This window comes from Aedes albopictus, chromosome 3 (genome assembly GCF_035046485.1).
Source record: "Aedes albopictus strain Foshan chromosome 3, AalbF5, whole genome shotgun sequence".
Taxonomy (NCBI): Eukaryota; Metazoa; Arthropoda; class Insecta; order Diptera; family Culicidae; genus Aedes; species Aedes albopictus.
Genome location: NC_085138.1, coordinates 133,929,692 through 133,946,492, shown reverse-complemented (window position 1 = coordinate 133,946,492; position 16,801 = coordinate 133,929,692). Strand labels below are relative to the sequence as shown.

The following is a 16,801-nucleotide window of genomic DNA, read 5'->3' as shown; positions in this document are numbered from 1 at the left end:
TTCTTTCATGAATGCCCGAAAGAATTCCGCCGGGAATTTTCGAAGAATTTCTCCAGGAATTCCTTCACGAATTTCCGAAGGAGTTTCTCCATAAATTTCAGAAGGAATTCCTCCAGGACTTTTGCGAAGGAATCGCTCAAGGATTTTCTGAAGGAATTCCTCCATGAATTTCCGAAGGAGTTCCTCCATAAATTTCAGGAAGGAATTTCTCCAGGTATTTCCGAAGAAATTCCTCCAGGAATTCCCGAAGGAAATCCTCTACGAATTCACGAAGGAATTCCTCCAAGAGTTTCCGAGGGAATTCCTCCAGGATTTTCCCGAAGAATTCCTCCATGAGTTTCCTCCTGGAATTCCTCCTGGAATTTTCAAAGAAATGTCTCCTGGAATTTTCAAAGGATTTTCTCCTGAATTTCCGAAGGAATTCCTCTACGAATTTCCAAAGAAATCCCTCCCGGAATTTCCAAAGAAATTTCTTATGGATTTGCCTTGAAATACCTCCAAAAATTTCCGAATGAATTCCTATAAAAATTTTTGACGGTTGTCCTCAAAAAAATTCCTTAGGATTTTCTCACATAATCCCCAAACGTGTTTCTGAAGGAATGTTTGAAGAAGTTTCTCAAGTTTTCGTAGGAGTTCCGCAATACATTTTTGAAGGAATTTCTTGAGGAATTTCCGAAGAAACTTCTCAAGGATCTTTCGCTGGAATTCCTTGAGGAATTTCAAAAAGATTTATAAAAAAAACCGAAAAAATTCCTCAACGAACTTATCAAACAATTTCTCATGAAATTTCCGAAGGTATTCCATAAGACATTTCAAACATATGTCAAAAAAAAAATCCAAACGAACTCCTTTAACAATTTCCGAATTTTCCTTATCAAGGCTTTTTTAAAGGAATTCTTCAAAGAATTTCCGAATGAGTTCCTCTAGGAAATAAAAAATCACAAAAAGCATTTCTTCAGGAATTTCCGAAATATTTTTTCAAGGAAGTTTTGAAAGATTTTTAAAGAAATTCCTTATGGAATTTCAGAAGGGCTATCTCATGAGACTTTTAGTGGATTTTTTTTCAATATTTTCGAAAGAATTGCTTCAGGAATTTGGGAAGGAATTCTCACAGAAATTTCCGGATGAATTCCTCCAAGAATTTTTGAAGGTATTCTTCAAGGAATTTTCGGAAGAATTCCTCACGAAAACTCCGAAGGAGTTCCTCAAGGAATATTCTAAATCTTTTTCAAAGAAATTACTCAAGGAATTCCCGAAGAATCTTCTAAAGGAAATCGTAGAAGAACTCTTGACGTCTTATGGAATTTCTCAAGGAGCTTTAGAAATGAAGGAATTCCTCAAGAAATTTCTGAAGAATTTGTCAAGGAATTTCTGGTGGAATACCTCAAGGATTTTCGAAATAAATTCCTGAAATTATTTTTTAATTGATTCCTTTAAAAATTTCTGAATGCATTCCTCTAGCAACTTCCAATGATATTGCTCCAGGAATTTCCGAAGGAATTCCTTTAGAAAATTTCAAAGATTTTTTTCCGGTTATTTCGAAGGAATTCATTAAAGGATTTTTCGAAGAAATTTCTCCAAAAAATTCTTAGGGTATTCCTCTATTCTTAGTTTGATTGGAATTTTTGAAAGAATTCCCAGATAAATCCCTAAAGTATTTTCTGGAGCTTCTCAAACGGATTTCTGGTGGAATTAAGAATGATATTTGTAAAGAATTACTGGGGAAATTCTCAAAAGAATGCATGGTAAAATTCGTAATAAAACTTCTGGAGGAATTTTTGAAGAAATTTCTGAAGGTATTCTCAACGGAATTACTGCAAGTTTTCCGAAGGTAATTTCTGCTGGAATATCTATATTAAAATAACCTGGAAAAATATTAAAGAAATTTCTGGAGAAACTGCTGGATAAATTCAAATTCATGATGGCATTTGTTAAGAAATTCCTGAAGCAATATCTTGAGGAATTCCTCAGGATTATAATCATATATGATTCTTCCATTGAACCATTCCTGTTAATCACCCATTTTTCATACTTCACTTTTATTTTTTTTTAATGATGAAGTATTTGAACTCCTTGTTACTGCAATGTGGTTTTCAGTGTAAGGGTGCTCGCCCCCCCCCTGGCCGAAAAGCTGGCTACGCCCTTGAGTGTAGGCCAGTAATAGACGTAAAAACTTGAAGTATTTTTAGGCAAAGTAGGGAATGTGTGCCATCAGTAATCTCACGCTCCCATTTTCATCCTATTCGAAAACAAGCGATTACGTCACCGATTGATTCCGTTCTTTTTGTTTTCATGGGTGCTCACTTCTTACAAAAAAATACAAAAATAAGAAACAAAACAAACAGTGCTTCAATCCTTCGTTTTTCGTAGGATGAAAATGGGAGCCACATGCTTAATAAGGGAACCAATACCCTACGTTTAATTGGCAAATTGAGAAATAAATTTGTGAAAAAATTACCACTTGTTTTAGTGGGATTCGAACCCACGACTCCGTTTTCGATAGTCCGGCGCTTTAACCAACTAAGCTACAAAACAACTCTGAAGAACAGAAAGTCAAACTGGATGCGAAGCACCACTCTAACCGGGTCCGTCTTTTATAACATTATCTCTCTTTCGGCTCTTAGATGCCAATCTCCCGCACTCTCGCGGCCTACGAACAATAAGTGTGCGCGTATTGTTTTTAGAATGTTGATATTGAAGCTTGACTGACACATACTTCGTCACCAACTCAGTATGCGTTGAGCGCTCAACGCGGACGGACGCACGACCGTTCAACTGCGTTAGAGAGACAATGGGACAGGATTGCAAGAGCAGAACAAATGAATGCACCGCAGTAAGAAACGGCAACACGAAATGCAGCAAAGAATGAATCGGCACGTCATGCGGAGATTTTATCCAATTGTCAATCATGCGTGGTACAAAACTGCACCATCGTCAATGGCATGAAAACTGCACAACCCATCACACTCAATCCTGAATTGCCTGTTCAGCACTTTTTTAACGAAAATAGAACAGCAGAACTATTTCGGTAGCTTCGGTAATCGGTTTTACTGAGGCTCAGTACACCAACTGTCAAAACCGGGTGCAAAAGGTAAACAATGCATTATAGCTGTATTCAGCTGTTCTATTTTCGTCAAAAAATTACCGAACACGGTATTCCAAATTAAGTGTGCAGGTAGCCAATAAGTATTGAAACAAATCGTATTTCAGCTTTATATCCATCTACATTCTGCCTGCTTACTGCTCTATCATAGCGGTTCAACTGCTAAACTGTCCTTAATTAGCAACTGAACTGCTACTTAAAATCTGGCAGCTGTTGCGTAACATTTGTCCAGGACCAACCACTCGTTTTTTTTTTTTGTTATTGAGCAAAATAGGGTAGGTTTCCTTCAGGTTGTTTTTTGTCAATAACTAAAAAGCGAGTTGAGATATCGCAGTTCCATTCACATTTTTGGCCCTTTAGGGTTCAAAAATCATCGTTTTAAGTAGAAAAGCGTATTTTTTTTCGTCGAAAGACAACCCTAACAACAGCGGGTTCGATTCCCGTTCCGGTCGGAAAAAATTTCTCGACTCCCTGGGCATAGTGTATCATTGTACTTGCCTCACAATATACAAATTCATGCAATGGCAGGCAAAGAAAGCCCTTCAATTAATAACTATGAAAAGTGCTCAAAGAACACTAAGTTGAAGCGAGGCAGGCCAAGTCCCAGTGCGGACGTAGAGCCACAAAGAAGAAGAAGAACAACCCTAATTAATTCATCTAGTGACGATGGCGCTTTTCTCGTGCCGTCGAAACCCCATTTCAACAAAACTCATGTGATATGTTGATGAATATTATTATCATTGTCTTTATTAACAAGACTTTCAGCCTTAGGCTGGTTCATTTCGTATGTTGATGAATATCGCATTTTCATACGTTAAACAAAAATCCATTTCATGGCACCATCATATCATTTATTTGGCTTTGATGTTTGAGCCCTAAACTCTTTGAAAAGCCGCAATCGGGAATGTTGATCCGCCATTTTGGATTTAAATATGGAATATTGGAAATCCCGGTCGCCATTTTTGGGCTCCAGACTTCTTCCAAATAGCAGATATACTCATATTGCATGATTTTAGAGCCTAAAACTCCATTTAATAGCTGCCATCTTGAATTTGGAGCTACCATTTTGGATGGTGGACCGCCATCTTGGATTTTAGGCCGCTATCTTGGATTTTAGATCACCATCTTGGATATTCTGGTCGTCATTTTTGGACTCCGGACATCTACCCCACACCAAATATACCCCATATTGCATGGCTTTAGAGCCTAAAACTCAAATAAACAGCTGCCTCCTTGAATTTAGGCTGTCATCTTTAATTTTGGGCCAACATCGTGGAATTTCTGGTCTCCAGTATTGATTTCCGCACAAAATTCGTCAACCATGCTAAAGGTAACAAAAATAACCGCAGTTTGATGTGTCGGTCACTGAAATGGCCATAACTCCGGCACGCTTTGACCGAGCAAGTAGGGTAATTGTCCCCTTCGTTTTGGTAGTACCTAATGTTGCGGTAATGGCAATTGAGCACTTTTTCGACTGAAATGTTACCAAAAGGTATTTCTAATAGATGTATTGTGCTTAAATTATGAGATTGCACCATTTGTTTGCTTAAGATTTGCCCAAAAACCTATTTTAAAAAAATATTTTCCTTAATATGTTTGCTGCTGTGTTCCTATTGTTGCGGTAGTGTTCCTAATGTTGAGGTATCCCATACGATTTCAATGGAATACCGGAACAATAGGAACACAATGTTCTTTCAGATAAACACGAATAAAATGCTCATAACAACCTCAATGTGGCAATATTTTGTTAAACAAAAAAAATAATAATAAAAGGAAAATCGCGTTAAGTACTGTTCCTTTGAATTCCACTAAGAATTTGCATCATTTGACAGATACGTATTTCGACCTCAACTGTAAGGTCGTCTTCAGTGTCTTGTACTTGACTCGAGTCAAGTCAAGTACAAGACACTGAAGACGACCTTACAGTTGAGGTCGAAATACGTATCTGTCAAAGGATGCAAATTCTTAGTGGAATTCAAAGGAACAGTACTTAACGCGATTTTCCTTTTTATTTACAGATATTCCCCTAACAAGCCCAGGTTAATCAACATCACTATTTTGTTATTTTCCCGTAGATAAAGGATACATTTTATTATTTTCAATTCAATCCATGTAAAAAGTTTGCTTGGGGCGATAAACATGGTTTAAACATGAACTCAGTGCTTAACTCCTCCATAATCGGATCAATTACCCTATTTTGCAATAATTTTGATATAGCAACCTCACTGGGGTTATAAACCACCGTCGTATACCGAAAATATTGATATTTTACAAATAAATATGTGGGCGTAGGAGCAATTCCAATAAATATGCTAATGTTACTCATGCTATTTGCAGCATGTGAGTTTGCTCAAAATGTGTAACTTTATTTTAGAGAGATTGCTCTAATGTCTCAAGATATCATCAACTGTTGATCAGTATTGCCAACATCCCAAGTAACATTTTGATTATATTACCAATTATTCTTGAGAACCTTCATAAAACCTAACACCTATTATTCTGGTTTAAAGCTAGTTGCAAGAAGCTCTTCTAGTCCATTTAATTAATAAATGTTACTTGGAATGTTTTCATAATATCTTTTTCATACATGAGCTGCACATTGTTCCTCTAGTTAACACCTTTCATCAAAGAGTTGTCAGTATGTTCTAGTGTCCAAAGATTCTTTGTAATACGGTTTGATTTTGATACTCTATGTCTTCTTTCCAACTGGAACGTTAGGTTTCTCCCAGCTTTTATTCTGGGAACTCTTACAAGATCATAAGATGACACTTTATGAAAACATTAAAAAATTACATCCTTCATTTTTTTTAGCATTTCAGACCCCCTTTCCTTCCTCTGTCACGCTTTTTTGCAAACTCAAAACATAGAATGTCACACTTTTACAGATCCTTTCTCCCCTAAACGATGGCCGTCATATTTGAATGACTCCTGAAATGGGTAGCGTACACACCTAAAAATTCTGAAATTTGCACCAGACAGAACCATCAAAGAACGTGAACATTTCCAAAACTGAATCACAAATTGGACTCAATTTTACGCGCATCATGTAAATGCTGGATGGTTGCGTTAGATGTCAACAAATCCATTTCACCAGAAACGTAGAATCAGTATCATATTCATCAGCCACCTTATAACTCGGTGAAATAGTTGAGAGGTAAGAGGTATGCCTCACAACCACCAGATCCGGTGTTCAAATCCCCATGTAGGGTATATGGACCATTCCTTGGCCTAATTTGCAAACCGCATTGACAATTTTGACCATAACTCATGAATTAATAGCACTAGAAATAATATGTTGACCCTATTACGCACTCTAGGCAATGCATGTTTCACCAATTGGAAGTAAACTAACGTAAATATTCAAGAATTTACTTAATTAAGTTGAAAAGATTCGATGCAATAATGGTATGCAACGTTGGTCTATGGTACAAAAATTGGCCTATTAGTGGATACAACGTTGGCCTATTGCTTTTCATGCACTAGAACCACTTATTATCTCATTTTTTCAATATTCCTGCTGAAGTATTATCTCTGTTTGTTCATCAATCTTACTTTTACATTACATTTTCGGAACCAAATTTTCAAAAAACTATAAATAAATCACTTAAACTAAAGTTCTTTCTTAATTTAGTAACGAAAACAACGCAACCCTATTATTGTGTTATATTTTTACAGTCACCGCACACAAAATCTTTCTTCCTGTTTGTTCTTTCTGGTTCTTACGCAAGACATGTTGTAAACGTCACTTTATCGGTGTTGTTGATGTCACTTTACTGATGGGCCAAGATTTGGGTGCATAGTGAAAATAAATATCCTCAATATTCGGCCCACGTCAAATTTGTAAAACAGTTATTATTCGTTGAAATAGTAGTTTACACAACAAGGTGCAAGAATGACGATTTTTACAGCACGAGTCGTACATTTATTTATTTATTTTATAATTACGAAGAGTGCTGTAAAAATCGAGTTCTGCACCGAGTTGCGTACAACGTTTTTTGCAAGTTCATGAATTACCGTTTGAGGATAGTTTTGAACAAAACTTTTGCATCAAACTGCACACTGATGCTCATAGCCATGTTTAAGATAATCTGATCATAGCAGGTTATATAGAGTAGCTGTCATAATTTTTCGAAACTGCGTTCAGAAAGCATCAAGAAGTTGATCAAAACTGAAAACAGTGCTGTAATGGTTCATTACGCAACGCAAATCAGTGCTGTAATGAACCATTACAGCACTGCTAATTTGGTGTGGGAAAGTAGGCCTTTTCCTGTCAGATTTGCGTGAGGTAAAACAGCCTATTACGATGAGAAATTGCAAAAACAAATATACAAGTTCAAAGTAGCGTCTTTGACCGTCGCATCAAATGTTCAGTTATCGAAAAGGCAATTCGAAATATTCCAGAAGCATGCCATTTATGATCATGTGTATTGACTACCCACTAAGGCGAAGAATCATGGCGTCTACAAAAGCTAAACAAAGAGACATTATCATACAATTTCAATGCTCCAAAGTGCTAAAATTGAAACGAAATGTTAAATTGTTTGGCGCATTAGCTTTTCCGATATCCTGTTCGGCGTGTTTGTTTGAATTTTTGGTTAACGTTAAGATAGGCCGAATTGAGTTGTTGTCTTGCTCTCGTTGCATTCGGACGCAGAAGCAATCGACTGTCGGAATGGAATAAAGCGTGGTAGTCTTTGTGCTGTTTAGTTGCCATTGTTTCCACCGGTTCAAAGCGCATTGTACTTTTTCGGTTGTTTTTTTTTTTCGTTGGTTCCCTCTGCTGCAGATACCAGAGGCGTCAATTCAATGTGGTAAAGGTAAGGTGAAGAGATCGTTTCACGTATTACACAAGGCATTGAATGTATTAGTGCACATTATTTATTGTAACATAGCAACCCCCAATTTCCCCTTCGAGATTGACAACTTACACGCTAACCATTTAACACCAAAACTATTGCATGAGCTGCACAAGTGTAAACCATATTGATATTCTATTGGCAGTCCGTGATAAACTTTTTATTTCTTCCCTTCAATAAATATTTAAGTAAAAATCATTCTAAGAAAGACATTAGTGTCATTCCGGATTGTGAGATATAAGATGTACTGAATAAAGCTGTGATAAAGAGAATGATCACAGCAGGCGATATAGCGCATTTGAATGTGATGCGAACTGTCAAGCAGACAATGTTAGCATCCCTGCAACAACTCCAGGCGTCACCCAACCGCGTCCACTCTTGCCACTTGCGAACCAACGTCAGCCTGGGTAAGTTGTGTGTGCTGCACGTGAGGGGTGATTCCTTCCCAGAGAAATCCTAAACTCCACACGGATTACAGAAACCTATTTTAGTTTTAATTTTGGAGAGTCATTTTGGTACACAAGAACACACCTTTCCGTCAACGGTTTTTAGCGTGCTGTACATTACAAACTCCGCCGCAGTTTCTATGGGTAACCAGGGCATTGTTATCCAAGCCTCATAAACAAGGAAATTTTTCACTGCAGTGGATGACGATGTTCCAGGTAGTTTTTGATGTTTTATTTTTGGTTTTATTTATTTAGTTTTGACAAGGACGAAATTGAGAGCCGGATAATATAAGGGATCTTCAAATAAGTTCGACATATTACTGGAAAAACTGAACCCTAATGGTTGTGGTTCGCAGACGATGCCGCAAAATGCTAGCAAATGGGGAGTGCTCTGAATGGCGTGACCCTTGCTTACTTTATGAACAAAATAACGAAGATACTCATTCTTGAACTGAATTTGCTCTTTTTGTGTTGATATTTATTATGATTAAATTTTGAATTGATCGGAAACAAAAAAAATAGAAGTGCATAGATGCGAAACTTTCGTTGTAAATCATATTGCTTACTATCGGTTGATGAAACCGTATGACGTCACCACCCTCCCCTCAAAATGTGTTTACATTTTGAGGCTCACTAACACAATCAAGCGCGGACTTTCTCCACACCTTTAATGAATCACATTATCGTCAATTGTCCAACAAAATGAGTGGAGGAGTGATTGAAAACTCAGTCAAATTTTGTTTCCCCCTGTCCGCACCGCGGCCGACATGGGCGGAAATTGCAGAATTTCTCAAGAGTTTGGATTCAAGTGTGAAAGACATGGAAGCTGTCTACAAGATGGGAGATGACAGAAGCCTACGGATCAAGTTCAGGAACGCAGCAGCAATGGAGGACGCCCTGCATAAAAACGATGGAGTACTGAAATTTAAGTATGTCAACGGCAAATCTCTCGATGTCCGGATGCTGCCCGCTGGAGTTAATATTCAGTATGTACGGATCTTCGATGTTCCGCCGGAAGTGACTGACGATGACCCGTTGGCGGTCATAAGCAAATTTGGAAAGGTTAAACGTCTGGTTCGGGAAAAGTTTTCGTCAGAACTAGGTTTAGACCACTTGTTTACTGGCGTACGGGCAGTACGGGGATTGTTTATGGAGGTCGAGGAAAATACAAGGGGTAGTCGCTTGGAACATTGTGCCAAGATGTGCCAAGCACACCACCATACATGCGTGTGGCACACCGAGGCACATCAAGGCACAGTTTTGGCATTTGGATTAGAATGAAAAATCGAAGTAGTCTTGTGCAAATGGTCCTATAAAATCAAAACAAACGGCTGGTTGCCTTGGTGGTTGCCAAGTAAAATCAAAACCACATTAGACAGTCAGCTACGGCACCGCAGTGGCACACCGAGGCACACTGCGGCACAATTCGATGCTTATTGGCACACTAAGAAAAGTTGGCACAAGTGAAGGAGTGCTAAGCGACTAGCCCCTTGGGAAAATATTCCTTCAACACTGGACGTACTTAACTGGAAAGCGAAGGTTTTTTATGAGGAGCTCAGAAACAAGTGCTTTTTGTGTCATTCGGAGGGTCATCGGAAGAATACCTGCCCACAACGAGAAACCCAACAAGGAAAACGGAGGACAACGGTAGCGGAAAGGGTGGCGTGCACCTACGCACAAGTCGTGGCTGATGCTGGTGCAGCATCTGAGGAACAGAAAGCGGAAGAACAACCCAAAGTAGAAGAACAGAAAGGATGCAAAAATGTGAATGAACCTGTGTACAAAAGTGAGTACGAGCGGAATTTAGCGGAAAATTGGTCAAAGTACGAAGCAGAGAAACGGAAGCGACAGGAGGAGTATAGAAAGAACGAAAAGTCGATGTAGCGACGGTTCAAAGAAGGCTACAAGCAAAAGAAAAGGCACAAATGGAGCACTGGGAGAAGTGTGAAGCAAAAAGGAAGAGCAGACAGGAGAAATACAGGCGAGATTTATCACGACAGCGAGAAGCTCAATCAGTGGTCGAGCAGGTACAGTCACCACCTAAGAAAAGCTCTCGCAAGCAGTAGTTTATAAGTTCTGATTTTGTTTTCATTAATTTATTGTATTTTTGTAACAATGCAATTGGTTTTCTGCTCTGTTATGCTTTATAGCGCTTGAGCCTATCAAATAAACGAAAGGAAAAAACCTGAATTAATCCACCTATGGTGAACAGAACCCTTCTTACACTTATTAAAATTATTGTTGTATTATTCGTATGTATGATTGTGATTTTTGGTCATTCTAAAAAATATTGTAGTTGATTGCTTTCCATAATAGAATCATCGACCATGGGCTCAACTACCAGATTTTTTTGTCTCAAAAGCGTAAATTTTATTACTCCTTAGTATTCCTGGAAAGATATCTCGGAAACAAAATGTCCAAACGGCATGAAATTTAATAGCATACTACTAGGATGCTGTAGCTTTCATTTGGTGCTGAGAGAACTTAAATCAATTGACACACGGCTGATTCATTTATTATGAAGCATTTTGTCAAAGACCTCTTAAAAAGTTAAGTTATATTACTCCAAAGTACTCCTCGAAAGATATCTCGGTTACAAAATGTCCAATCGGAATGAAATTCAAAAGCGTTCTTCCAGGATGCAGTAGCTTTCGTTTGGGGCCTTAAGAACCCGAATCGGTTGATAGACGGCTGAGAAATTTATGGTGATACACTTTGTCAAAAATATCTAAAATAATTAAGTTGTACTACTCCCTAGCACTCTTTGAAAGATATCTCGGTAACCGAACGTCCAATCAAAATAAAATTCAAAAGCGTTCTACTAGGATGTAGTAGTTTTCGTTTGGGGCCTTAAGAACCCAAATCGGTTGGTAGACGGCTGAGTAATTTATGGTGATACACTTTGTCAAAAATATCTGAAATAATTAAGTTGTACTACTCCCTAGCACTCTTTGAAAGATATCTCGGTAACCGAACGTCCAATCAAAATAAAATTCAATAGCGTTCTACTAGGATGTAGTAGCTTTCATTTGCTTCCAAGAGAACTCAAATCGGTCAACAGACGGCTGAGAACCGTGAGTGACATTTTTTTGTAACATGCATACACACACACACATACACACACACGCACATACAGACATTTGCTCAATTCGTCGAGCTGAGTTGATTGGTATACGTGACTCGGCCCTGCGGGCCTCGGATCGAAAGTCGGTTTTCCAAGCGGTATTTATACCCTTCTTATGGGTGTAAGAAGGGTAAAAAGGCTTTTCCTACATACATTCCGTGATATTTTTGCTACTGTTTATTAAGCTCAAATATTACAAAGAGATAGTAGCTTTTATGTATTTGATGCAATTGCATTTTCATGTAGAGCTAACTTGGGAAACCAGATTTGGTCATAAAAAAGGCTTTTCTTACATACATTCCGTGATATTTTTGCTACTGTTTATTAAGCTCAAATATTACAAAGAGATAGTAGCTTTTATGTATTTGATGCAATTGCATTTTCATGTATAACTAACTTGTGTAACCAAATATGATCATAAATAATCTGTTGACAGACGGCTGAGAAATGTATTATGATACATTTTATCAAAAATCTCTCAAAAGCGTAAATTTCATTACTCCTTAGTACTCGTGGAAAGATATCTCGGAAACAAAATGTCCAAACGGCATGAAATTTAATAGCATACTACTTGAATGCTGTAGCTTTCATTTGATGCTGAGAGAACTCAAATCGATTGACACACGGCTGATTCATTTATTATGAAGCATTTTGTCAAACACCTCTTAAAAAGTTAAGTTGTATTACTCCAAAGTACTCCCCGAAAGATATCTCGGTTACAAAATGTCCAATCGGAATGAAATTCAAAAGCGTTCTTCTAGGGTGCAGTAGCTTTCGTTTCGGGCCTTAAGAACCCGAATCGGTTGATAGACGGCTGAGAAATTTATGGTGATACACTTTGTCAAAAATATCTAAAATAATTAAGTTGTACTACTCCCTAGCACTCTTTGAAAGATATCTCGGTAACCAAACGTCCAATCAAAAAAAAAAATTCAATAGCGTTCTACTAGGATGTAGTAGCTTTCGTTTGGGGCCTTAAGAACCCAAATCGGTTGATAGACGGCTGAGAAATTTATGGTGATACACTTTGTCAAAAATATCTAAAATAATTAAGTTGTACTACTCCCTAGCACTCTTTGAAAGATACAGGGGATGGCCAAAATGTTTGGGATAGGCAACTTTTTTTTCTCTCACAAAAAAGTTCAACAAGCTATAACTTTTCATAGAGTGCATCAAAAAATCTCAAATTTTGACTGCTTGTCAACCTATTATATGTGTATCATTGGTACAAATTTGGGCTCGATTGATTAATATTTCGCAAAGTTAGAACCGTTCGGGTAAAACACTATTTTTCAGATAACTCATTTTTGAGCTGTCATATCTCGGAAACCAGTGAACCGAATTGAAAAAAAATTTGAACGTACACTAACAATATGTGAATGCTTCACAAACTATTAAAACATAGGTACTTTTGAAACGTTGAAAAAAGTTATCATGAATTGACACTTTTTGGATTTTTCTCGAAAAAAAATATTTTTTTTACATCAATGTCAATAAATTTTAGTGTTGATATCCAAAGATTTTCCACTTCTGTTCTTAAGTTATCTCTAATCAGATATATTTGAGCCTATTTAGATTGAAGGAAGAACAGATTTAGTAATTTTTGTGTGGTATTGTAAATTTGACTTATTTTCCTCTATATAGGTAAAAAATTCAATCCGGTATAACTTAATTCGCCGTGAGAAAATATTACATTTTAGAACGTCGTATTAAGTATTAATATATTGTTGATACACGTTAAAAAATTCATTCAATTCGGTTAAATGGTTTCCGAGATATGACAGTTCAAAAATTAGTTGTCTGAAAAATAGTGTTTTACCCGAACGGTTCTAACTTCGCGAAAAATTAATCAATCGAACCCAAATTTATATCAATGATGCATATATAATAGGTTGACAAACACTCAAAATTTGAGATTTTTTGATGCACACTATGAAAAGTTATAGCATGTTGAATTTTTTTGTGGGAGAAAAAAAGGTTGCCTATCCCAAACATTTTGGCCATCCCCTGTATCTCGGTAACCGAACGTCCAATCAAAATAAAATTCAATAGCGTTCTACTAGGATGTAGTAGCTTTCATTTGCTTCCAAGAGAACTCAAATCGGTCAACAGACGGCTGAGAACCGTGAGTGACATTTTTTTGTAACATACATACACACACACACACACACACACACACACACACACACACACACACACACACACACACACACACACACACACACACACACACACACACACACACACACACACACACACACACACACACACACACACACACACACACACACACACACACACACACACACACGCGCACATACAGACATTTGCTCAATTCGTCGAGCTGAGTTAATTGGTATATGTGACTCGGCCCTGCGGGCCTCGGATCGAAAGTCGGTTTTCCAAGCGGTATTTATACCCTTCTTATGGGTGTAAGAAGGGTAAAAAAGATAGGCCGAATGAGGGGACTATGCCAACGAAGCATCCCGATACCCTATGTCAATATTTTACTTTAAGGACAGAGTTGTTTAAATCCCAAAATGGCCGTCACAATGACCGACTTTGGCACCTACTCACAATTTTGAGGGCACAAATCTTTTCGTAAACAAAACCAGCTCATCTGATCTACTTATTTTAAGCTTATTACAAGTGAGCAAGAACAGAATAATAAAATGCACTGTTGTGTGAAGCTTGCTTCTTGAGATTTGTGCGTTTGAAGTTTTGATGCACTATTGAAGCGGGATGTCAAGACGTTTGTCCTTAATATAAGTTGTATTTTGGGGTGTCTTCGAATACGTAAATTTACATGTTTTGACCTCTAAATTTGTGTCTTTGAAAATGCTCGTATATGTCAGGTTCAGGACACTTAAAATTACATAATATTTTCTAGGTGTGTAGGCTTAAACAACCATGCGCACCCATGTGTTTCTCAATCTCCTTGGCTCATTCCATGGCTGATGATAAAATCACCAGAAAACCTTAATTTCAAACACTAAAAAGCGGAAGTTGTCGATGTGCATTGGAAATTCAAAAGATTTTCGGTGAGTTATGAAAAGTGTTTTATGCCATTCAGTATCATAACTCATTTTGGTATCAGAATGGCCAACTTTTCCGCACTGGTTCATTATGCAACTGAAATGAGTTGTATAATGAAAAATAGTTGCATGATGTTCATAATGCAACTCATTTGAGTTGCATTATGAACATTATGCAACCCAAAAGGGTTATATAATGAAAAAAAATCATTGCATAAAATTTTGTATGGAATTCGTTGCAAAACTCGATTTTTCAGCACTCTTCGTATTTATCCAACTCGGCAAGCCTCGTTGAATAAATGCACGACTCGTGCTGAATAAATCAACTTTTTGCAACTCGTTACATAAATAACTATTATGCAAACATTCACCTATAGTAACGATCAAAACACATTCAGGAATGATAAAATTTTTATGAGTTGGGTCATTTTACCCAACCTTGGCATTTTGGACTTTGTTCCCCTACTCCCGGCAGAATGGAATAGTTACCACATACAGGGGATAGACAAAATGATCGGGACAGGCAAATTTTTGCCGAAATTCAAGTTGCTATAACTTTGCGAAAAATCAACCGATTTCAAAAATTTTTAAAGCATACGACGGGGAAATTTGTCTAGTTTTTGAATATCACCTGAGATTCTAGGTGGTCAAGTGGACACCGGAGATGTTCCGGATTATCTGGAGGTATGTCAAATGTGCTTTTTTTTGCACAGCGTGCCATTTTTGTTGGAGCAAACTTTTTTACATTTTTATATTCTTTGCATAAACTAGAATCTATTTGCCGTCCAATTCTGCCTAGAGATTCAAAATCCGTCAAGTGTCCGCCCAGATATGGCCATTTCCGTTAAGGCAGTTCCGGAAGTACGGTCGGTTAGCAAAATCGACTGTACTAATGTCAATTTAGTTATCAAACTTCAGTATTTTGCGAGCCGATGACTGCAAATACATTATCCAATCTACTAGGCATACTGTCCAATCCGTAGCAGGTTCCAGGTGCCTCCGGGGTAGTGGGAAAGTGGCCAATTTGAAAACTCACCATGACTATGGCAATATGGGTATCAAACTTCTGGATTTTGCGAGGCAATTTCTAAAAAGGCATTTTCTGATCTTCTAGACTGGCCAATCTCCAGACTGGTCTATCCGTAGTAGGTTCCAAGTGCCTCCGGGGAAGTGGGAAAGTGGCCAATTTGAAAACTCACCATGACTATGGTAATATGGGTATCAAACTTCTGGATTTTGCGAGGCAATTTCTAAAAAGACATTTTCTGATCTTCTAGACTGGCCAATCTCCAGACTGGTCTATCCGTAGTAGGTTCCAAGTGCCTCCGGGGAAGTGGGAAAGTGGCCAATTTGAAAACTCACCATGACTATGGCAATATGGGTATCAAACTTCTGAATTGTGCGAGGCAATTTCTAAAAAGACATTTTCTGATCTTCTAGACTGGCCAATCTCCAGACTGGTATATCCGTAGTAGGTTCCAGGTGCCTCCGGGGAAGTGGGAAAGTGGCCAATTTGAAAACTCTTCATGACCATGGCAATATGGGTATCAAACTTCTGGATTTTGCGAAGCAATTTCTACAAAGACATTTTCTGTTCTTCCAGACTGGCCAATCTCCAGACTGGTCTATCCGTAGTAGGTTCCAGGTGCCTCCGCAGAAGTGGGAAAGTGGCCAATTTGAAAACTCACCATGACTATGATTGTATGGGCATCAAACTTCTGGATTTTGCGAGGCAATGGCTACAAAGACATTTTCTGATCTTCCAGGCTGGCCAATCTCCAGAACTGGCCTGACCGTAGTAGGTTCCAGATGCCTCCGGAGGAAGTGGAAAAGTGGCCAATTTGAAAACTCATCATGACTATGACAATATGGGTATCAAACTTCTGGATTTTGCGAGGCAATTTCTACAAAGACATTTTCTGTTCTTCCAGACTGACCAATCTCCAGACTGGTCTATCCGTAGTAGGTTCCAGGTGCCTCCGGGGAAGTGGGAAAGTGGCCAATTTGAAAACTCACCATGACTATGGCAATATGGGTATCAAACTTCTGGATTTTGCGAAGCAATGGCTACAAAGATATTTTCTTATCTTCCAGGCTGGCCTATCCGTAGTAGGTTCCAGGTGCTTCCGGGAAAGTGGGAAAGTGGCCAAATTGAAAACTCACCATGACTATGGCAATATGGATATCAAACTCCTGGATTTTTCGAGGCAATGGCTACAAAGACATTTTCTAATCTT

The 16,801-nt window shown here is 38.1% G+C and overlaps 1 protein-coding gene and 1 non-coding gene across 4 annotated transcripts in view; both read right to left on the bottom strand.

Annotated features, from left to right (window-relative positions):
- LOC115269993 (peritrophin-1) overlaps positions 1-16,801 on the bottom strand; it is a 285,409-nt gene that overhangs the window by 246,582 nt on the left and 22,026 nt on the right. The gene's annotated exons all lie outside the window — the stretch shown is intronic.
- Trnad-auc (transfer RNA aspartic acid (anticodon AUC)) lies at positions 2,462-2,535 on the bottom strand. Its single transcript has one exon. It is a non-coding gene; the product is annotated as a tRNA-Asp (tRNA).